The following is a 9,092-nucleotide window of genomic DNA, read 5'->3' as shown; positions in this document are numbered from 1 at the left end:
CCCTCCCTCCCTTTTCCTGATGATGGTCATCTATTATCTATCTATCTATCTATCTATCTATCTATCTATCTATCTATCTATCTATCTATCTATCTGCCTATCTATCTATCCATCTATCTATCCATCTGTCCATCACTTATCTATCATCTACCTCTCGATCTCTCTATCTTATTTTTGAGACAGGGTCTGTTTCATTGAACCCAGCGATCACCTACTTTTGGCCTGTAAAGAACTCCCCATCTCTTCCTCGTAGCCCTGTGATTACAGATGCTGGCCACCATAGCCTCAGCTTTAACATCAGCTCAAAGGAGTTTCCCTTGCCTGGCACTGAAGTTTTATTAGCTTTATATACTCTTGGTGAAGCGTCATGCATGCTGTCCAGGATTTTTGTTTTTTCATTTTTTTGTTTGTTGTTGTTTTGTTTGTTTTTTTCTACCTTCTGGAATCTGAACTCAGGTCCGAATGCTTGCATAGTAAGTAGTTTACCCATACAGGCATCTCAGAAACTGGGCTTCTTTCTTAAGAAAACAAAGACTTGTTTGGTTTGCAGAAAATTTTCAGGTTATTATTTGATTGAAGCATAAAGTCTTGTCATTTGTAGGAAAATGGGTATGAGTGGAGATCAGGTACTAGTTTAAAGAAGCCAGACTCAGGAAGAAAAGTATTGCACTTTCTTGTGGGCAGAATTGATATTTAAATATTTAAATGTTGCAGGATATGAAAATAGAAGGAGGATCATGATGGGGGTGTCTAACAGGGGGGAAAGAGGAAGAGTGAAGAATAAGCTTCATTTCCCCTCATATAGAGAATTTAGACTTATATGTGCATGTACTGTGTGTCTATACATCCATAAGGAATGAAAACAAAAAGAGGGCTATCAGACAGGAGGAAGGGGGCCAGCTAGATGGTCAGAGCATGGATGCAGGAGAGTAATGGAGGCAAACCACAAGCGAAGTACAATAATGCATGTGCTCATGAGAGATATCATTGCAGAACCTTCTATTTTATGCACTAAATAAAACAATTTTCAAAACAAATCTCATGGGATTTGCCAGTGAGATTTGAACTCAAGATAAACTTTTCCGTACAAACTTTTTTCAAAGCAACAAGAATGCTTTAGCTTGAAGAAGACATTTTTCTCTGCTAAATGTTTCTATGCATCTCTACTAAAGAAATAAAGGCAGCTCAGGCTCCAGAAAAGCTCATTCCACATAGCTCACGAAATGGCTAAAGTACCAGAAGTGCAGGCACGAAGTCCTGACTTATGAAGTTTCAGAGAGAATCACACATTATCAGGGCTGTTCATATGATTTGTGGAATTGAGAAGTTGTGGTTTCTGGTGGTTGGTGAATCAGAATTCATAAGAGACCCATACTCTTGAAAGTGAATCCTTTGCTCTACTGCAGTAGTTCTCAACCTATGGGTTGCCATCCCTTTGGGGGGTCACATATTAGATATGCTGCATATCAAATATTTACATTATGATTCATAACAGTAGCAAAATTAGTTATGAAGTAGCAGCGAAAAAATTGGTGGTTGTGGATTACCACAACATGAGGAACTGTGTTAAAGAACTGCATCATCAGTAGGAAGGCTGAGAATCACTGCTCTACTGGAACAATTAGTGATGTTTAGTTGGGGCTAAAAAAGTACAAGTGATTTAAAGACCCCCCTCATTGACTTCATTCTTTATGGTGAAATCAAATTCCACTATGTATTTAGACTACATTTTCTGTCTCTATTCAGTTACTGGTTGGGATCTAGTCTGATTTACAGATTGGCTATTGGGACTACTGTAGTCATAAACATGATGTTTAAATATCTTTATGATATGCTTTGAATTCTTCCTCTAGATACTGAAGGGTGGTATATGGAACCACATCGTAGTTCAATGTTTACTTCTTAAGAAAACTCCTATTGATTTCTGTAGCATCTGCTCTACTTCACATTTCCACCAGCAATGTATAAGCATTCCTTTCCCCTGCATATTCAACTGCATTTATTGTTTGTTTTATTTGTGTTAGTAACTTTTACTGTAATGAGATGGCATCTTAGGATAGTTTGGATTAGCATTTATCTAATGGCTAATGATGTTGGACATATTTTTTGAATATTGTACATTTGCATATCTTCTTTGGAAAAGTTTCCATTATCTTTGCCTATTTAGTCATTAGATGAAATTTTTTTGGAAGTTAAACATTTAAATCATTATATATTCTGCATACTATTCACCCATCCTGTATATAATTGATGACATCTTCCCCCCCCCATTCTGTGGGCATCTTTTTACTCTGCTGATACTGATAACCTCAGCTGTACAGAGATTTGTTAATTTAACCTAATCCTGCTTGCTAACTCTTGGAGGTATTTCCTGGGGGTTAGAGTCCTTTTCAGACAGTCCTTGCCTGTGCCTGTACCCTGAAATAGGTCCTTTCTGCTTTCCTCTAGCGATTTCAGAGTTCGATATATTGCACTAAAACCTTTAATCTATTTTGAACTGATTTTGATGATAACTCAGAGACATGGTTCTAGTCTCGTTTACTTGTGGACATCCTCTTTTCCTAGCACCTTGTGTTGAAGGGGCTCCCTGTCCCCAGCAATGTAAGCTTTGACAACGTTCTATATTTTGGAGGTGGTCATAGATGTGTGGCTTTCTGGATCCTTTCTTTTCCATTTTTTTTTTGATTGTATATTTTTGTGTCAATACCATGCTGGTTTTGGTATTATAGCTCTGAATTATAATTTGACATCAAGTATTGTAATTACAATAAATTTAATAGAAATTAGGAAAATATTCTGTTGTCTTTGATGTTTTTATAACTTTAGTTTATTTATATACTTAGAATCTTATTTATAAACAGGGTTCACATCATTCCCACTACTTTCCCCTTTCAATTTCTCCCTTGCACTTGTTCATGATCTCTCCTTTAGTTATTATTATTTCATGCATATATTTACATACACACAGAGATGCATACATACATATTATATAGAGAGACATACATATAGCCTACTGAGTCCATTTGCCATTGCTCGTATGTATTAAATGTCCAGGCCTGGTCACTTGGGATTAGAAAACTAGTATGGGTGCTTGCCCCTGGAGGAAATGGGTTCTTCCTCTCTCAGCAGCCTATGAAGAACCACTATAGTTCTTCATTTAGAGGTGAAACCCCATGGAGTTTTCTGGGTTTGTTAGCATGTTAACTGCTGTTGTTATTAGTCTGGTCTTGTTTAGGCAGTCATTCTAGTGAGCATACACAGGGGCGTTGCCCTTTTCATGTCTTGTAGACACTACCCAACAGCAGACACCCTGGTTCTTTCAATCTTTCCTGCACCTCTTTCACAGTTTTGCTTGAGCCTTGGATGTAGGGGTTCCATTGCCTCATGTATAAACTGGGTTGGGCACTTAATGCCTCATTTTGACCAGCTATGGGTCCCTGTAATTGTGTTATTGCAAAAAACAAAAAACAAAAAACTTAGGACTTTAAATTTACTTTCAACTATTTCAAATGTTTAGATTATGTCTTAGGGTTTTAATCACTGTGAAAAGACACCATGGCCAAGGCAACTCTTATCAGGGCAACATTTAAATGGGGTTGTCTTACAGGTTCGAAGGTTCAGTCCATTATCATCAAGGTGGTAGCATGGCAGCATCCAGGCAAGCAGGTGCATGAGAAGCTGAGAGTTTTACATCTTTATCATAAGGCTGCTAGGAGAATACTGGCTTCCAGGCAAGTAGGCCAAGGGCCTTAAAGCCCATGCCCACAGTAACACACCTACTCCAACCTTGTAATAGTGCTACTCCCTGGGGTGAGCATATGCAAACCATCACAAATGGTTATAGAGAAACAATGATCTTAAAACTTTGCTATTTGCTTTTGTCAATTGTTTCTCATCTGTGGCAGCCCTCAAGGTATGAACGGAAAAGTGGTAAACGGAAAAAGGGAGACTCTGGTCCATGCACTCAAAGTTAAACTTAAACAAGAGATAACTTTTAGCGTTAAATCAAAAGAGACAGTAGTTGTATTTAATAATGTATTATGTATCTAAAAGTTAGAAAAACATTTTAAATGTTCTTACCAAAAGAAATGAAAGAGATAGATTATTCTTAACTTAGACAAGTGTCCTGTGACAGCTACATTTTGTCAACTTGATACAAGCTAGAGTCACCTGGGAAGAAGGAACATTGAGACATTGTCTTCATGAGGTTGGCCTGTGGCATGACTTATGGGGGCATATTCTTGATTAATGCTTAATGTATCAGGGCCCAGGCCACTATGGGTTGGATAAGAAAGCAAGCTGAACAAGTAATGAAAAGCATGCCGGCTGTGTTTTCTATAGTTTTTGCTTCAGCTCTTGCCTCTAGTTTCTTATCTTGGCTTCTCTCCATAATGGACTATCCCTTGTAACTCAGATAGACATTCTAACCCAAATTAATTTTTGGTCAGTGTGTGTGTGTGTGTGTGTGTGTGTGTGTGTGTATTTATGTATCACAGCAACAGAAAGCAAATTTGAAACTTACCAGGAATGTGTATATTGCTGTGATGGACATAATATTTTGTTTGAAGGTGGGACTGGGAGAATTTTGGAAACATTTGGAACTTTGGACTAAAAGTGTTCAGAGCTTATTGAGCTTTTGTGAGAACTTAGATGATGATAAGTCTGAGAGAAATGCAGAAAATAGAGTCCTGCCTCATGAAATCTTGAGGGAAGCAAGGACTGTCAGGGCTGTTTATATGATACTCTAAACTGAGAAGTTGTCGTTCCTGGTCAAACAATGGTCGGTGAATCAGATGTTAACAAGAGACCAGTACCACTTCAGTGAAGTCTCTGCTTTACTGGAACAATTGATGATGGTTATCCTGGGTCTGAAAACTTACCAGTATGATAAAGTGACCCTCATTATTGTGAAATCTCCTGGGAAGGATGTCCTTGTCATCAGCGTACAAAATCACTGGTATAGAGCAGGCTAAAGGTTGCATCTCACGCTCTTACCAAATGTAAGAGTCTCCAACATAGTGGTGATCTGGAAAGCATGAGTGTTCATGGAGAGCAGTGGAGGTTCGGCATTTGTGAGGGCATAGAGAAAAGTCAGGGCTTGCCACCACATTGCAGAATTGAAATCCCTATAGAAAGGCCGTGAGGCTACTGGTCAGTGTGCAGCCTTCGTTTTGATGGAGGCCGCAGGGTATTTATTTGCAGCAGTCTGAGCAGTTAAGAACCATCGCCCACTGGACAAACAAGCCTCTTTGACTAAGATCCAGAGCATCACAAATCTAAGGGTACAAAACCCCATAGTTAAGATGCAGTTTGGTAACATAGCCTGCTCGTCAAGACAACAACAGTAGGTTCCCCCAAGGGCCTATGACCTCCATATCCAGGAGATTTTAACCATGTTTCTAGAACCAGGCATGAAGACCTGTGAAGCAGGCCCCAAATCCAATCAGAAAGGAGTTGCTTATCCCCACAACAGCCATGTCATTATTGCACGAGTAGACACTCTTGCCCAACAGGTCAGTATTGTACCATACAGGGAGGGACCAACCCTGTTTTACCACTGTGAATGTGAAAGCTAGTCAGAAGAGGGGAAGTTTCTCAATCAGCTTGAAATTTATTTCTCTCTATCTTGTAATCAAAGTGTGTGCTCATATGTGTGTGTGTGTGTGTGTGTGTGTGTGCGTGACTGTGCACATGTGTGCATTTGTGTTTTCAGCAATAAGGTCTTACCATCTAGTTATGGTGGTTGACTAATAGCAGTGTCTAAAACTTGCATTATTTAAGGGACTTCTGGAGCTTCACAAACTAATAACTTATAGAAAGGTGTCTCATGTCTTGCACCTCGATTTTTGTTTAATATCCAATATTTTCTGAGGCATGTTGTCTACACATGTAGAGTACCTCTGTTCAAACTCATTTTTTGTTAAATTATATTTTTCAATTAGCTTACAAAATCTGAGTTGTTCATAAAGATTTCCCATACACCATTAGTTTTGATTAATCCACCCCACAGTCTTATTCTCTCCCACCCATTTAACCTCATCTCTGTCTAAACACTTCTCCTCCACTATCCCATGCCCCTTCTTTCATATTATATAGGTTCTACCAGCCCACTCACCAGTTAAGCTCCTTTTCTTTCTTCATCCCATGGCAAGCTCTTTCCTTTTGTGGTCATTGCTGGATTGCAGCTGCCAAGAGGAAATTCAATCCCTTTGTGACTTCTGACCTAAGCAAGAACAGCTTTCAACGCACCTTCTCACATTCAGAGGGAGATTGTGTCTTCCCCTCTCTCCAAAGAGCTGAGACAGAAAAGTAATGTTTGGTCTATGACTATTGGAAAGGATGATGAAGTTCAGGTTGTTCAAGGTTAGTACGAAGGCCAGCATATGGGCAAAGTAGTCCAACTGTACAGAAAAGAATACGTCATCTACACTGAATGAGTCTAGCAAGAAAAGTCTAATGGCACAGCTGTCCATGTGGACATCCACCCCAGCAAGGTGGGTATCACTGGGCTAAAGCGGGACAAGGACTGCAAGAAGATCCCAAAGAGGAAAACAACATCTTGACAAGTAGGAAAGGAGAAGGGCAAATGCAAGGAAGAAGCTGCCTTGGGATAGAGAAGAAAGTGTAGGCGGTAGAAGGAGGGCTTCAATGGGGTCCCTGAGTCACACACACGTGGCCCCGTGGGCAGGCCAACTGGAGTTAAGAGCAGCCTAGCTGAAACATAGACATTAGTAAGTAGTAACTTGGAGTTATCAGTAGGAAAGTGGATTCTAACAGCATGGAAGGCAGGCAGCTGCCCAGCAATTGTGCTGCCTAAGGCATATCTAAAATATAAGGCTGTATGTTTCTTACATCTGGGAACACAAATGGTCTAAGGTAGGAAGTAACCCCACAACAGGATATTATTTATGTATTATTATATGTATATATGTATATATACATATGTAAACACACATATATGTATGTATACACACATATATATTTATTCATATATATACACATATACATATATGTTTTCCATGAACTAAAGACTTCAAACTGCTCCAAAACCACAAGCTCTGGGTGCTTCTGATGGAATTTCCAACCAGCCTGAACCTCTGTATCCTTGATGGCTCCGAAGCAGCTAGCTCTAGGTGGTTCAGCCTCTGAGGTAGCTCCAACAGGACCTGCGACTTCCCTGGCCTCAGAAGATCCCACAGAGCTTGGACACCAAGCAAAACAGCTTTCACTCCCCGCGCTCTCTTCCCAGGTTTAGCTAGCATTCCAGCTTTCTTGGGTACCCCCCCCCCAACAATGATACTCCAATGTCAGTAGGAAGGAGTCATAGTAAAGATTACATCACCCCTTATCATTTATTAACACCCAAGAGACTGGGATGTTATGTTTCAAACTTGGAACAAATGACTGACTGAGGTACCTATTTAACACATCAAAGCAGACCTGGCTACCAGATTTTACTGGCATCCTACCAGTTACAGGGCATAGCTGCTATAACCCATCTCCTACCCAGGGCCTGGGCTGTCCTCATCTGAGGTGTTCTTCCCTATATAACCCAGACAGTTTGGTTGTCCTCTTTTTTCTATCCTTTACTCTACTGGCCTCTTGCTCTCCTGGCTCTCCTCTCTCCCTTTCACATTCTCCCCACATGACCTGGCTCAGGGGCATGTTCACTCTGTACTCTCCCAGGTGGTTCTGCTCTTCTTTGTATCTATAGAAAACTTTCTCCTTTACCATTAAAAACAAAACAAAACAAAACAAAAAAAGTAAAAAGAAGTTTGTTTTTGTCTATTTAAAAATAATTTAAAAAACACTTAACAGTCATGATATGATCTTCATTTTTTCCTTTATTCCTAGGAGCTAAATACACTGATCCTTTTGGTAACATGGAAATAGTGTTAGTCTCTCGACATCCTTGAACCATTGCAACTAGCGCTTGGTGGTTACTCAAATTCACAGGCCTCAGGAAAACAAGTGTGTGTTGGCGGAGAGCAGAAAGCTGTTCTAACAGCAGCACAGGACTTCCTCTTGTCATGGGTTACTTGTTCATTTCTAGGTGGGAAGGGATTAAAGAAGCTGGAAATACTTTCACCAGTGTACAACCAAAAGGAAACTTAGGCAGACCATGAAATCAGGAAATATATCATTACTTATTATATTTTTGAGACTAAGACAAACATTTGTCACCTCACTTAAATCCGAAAGTATTGCTGATGAATTTGAACAAATTAAGTCTATTATTCCCCAGTTATGAACCATTATACATTTATGTACATAGCTATGAAGATACTATTATGGTTTGTATTTGGAGTGTTTTCTCAAAAGATTCATGTGATGGAGGCCCAAAGATAACATTGCCTCTAATCTAATTACTTGCTGTTTTATTCATCCTAAAGACTCAAACAAGTATTGGATAGATAGCCATGTATCCTTATCTTTATTTCTTATTATGATTAATTGCATCCATATTACAAGTTAACTTTCATTTTTAAAAATGTCTTGGTAAATAAAGAGTTCTTGTAGACAACTTTCTTGCAAGTCTCATTCTCAAACTGAAGAGCATTACGCAGACATACTAGGTCCTGAACAGTGTTACCGCTAGCACAGCATTCTAGCCAGTTAAACATTGCCAAGAGCCAGACATGGGATCCTAAAAGGAACACGTGTTGGTCAGGTTCTTTTTGACATAAGTAACCAAATCCCAGTTGTTGAAGCAAAACAAGAATTCACTGAAGGAAAATGAATGTCCCCTATACCCTGCCGACCCACTCCCACTTCTTGACCCTGGCGTTCCCCTGTATGGGGCATATAAAATTTGCAAGACCAAGGTCACATCTCTTCCCAACGATGGCTGACTAAGCCATCTTCTGCTATATATGCAGCTAGAGACACGAGCTCTGGGTACTGATTAGTTCATATTGTTATTTCACCTATAGAGTTACAGACCCCTTCAGTTCCTTGGGTAATTTCTCTAGCTCCTCCATTGGGGTCTCTGTGTTCTATCCTATGGATGACTGTGGGCATCCACTTCTATATTTGCCAGGCATTGGCATAGCCTCAAAGAGATAGCTATATCAGTGTCCTTTCAGCAAGAT

At 39.7% G+C, this 9,092-nt stretch overlaps 1 pseudogene; it reads left to right on the top strand.

The window, feature by feature from the left end:
* The first annotated feature begins 4,853 nt into the window (after window positions 1-4,853).
* On the top strand, window positions 4,854-6,614 carry LOC110330032 (annotated as a pseudogene).
* The last annotated feature ends 2,478 nt before the right edge of the window (window positions 6,615-9,092 follow it).

This window comes from Mus pahari, chromosome 12 (assembly GCF_900095145.1).
Source record: "Mus pahari chromosome 12, PAHARI_EIJ_v1.1, whole genome shotgun sequence".
NCBI classification, from domain to species: domain Eukaryota; kingdom Metazoa; phylum Chordata; class Mammalia; order Rodentia; family Muridae; genus Mus; species Mus pahari.
Note: the sequence above shows the minus strand (reverse complement) of the source record. Positions and strands in the feature narration are given on the sequence as shown.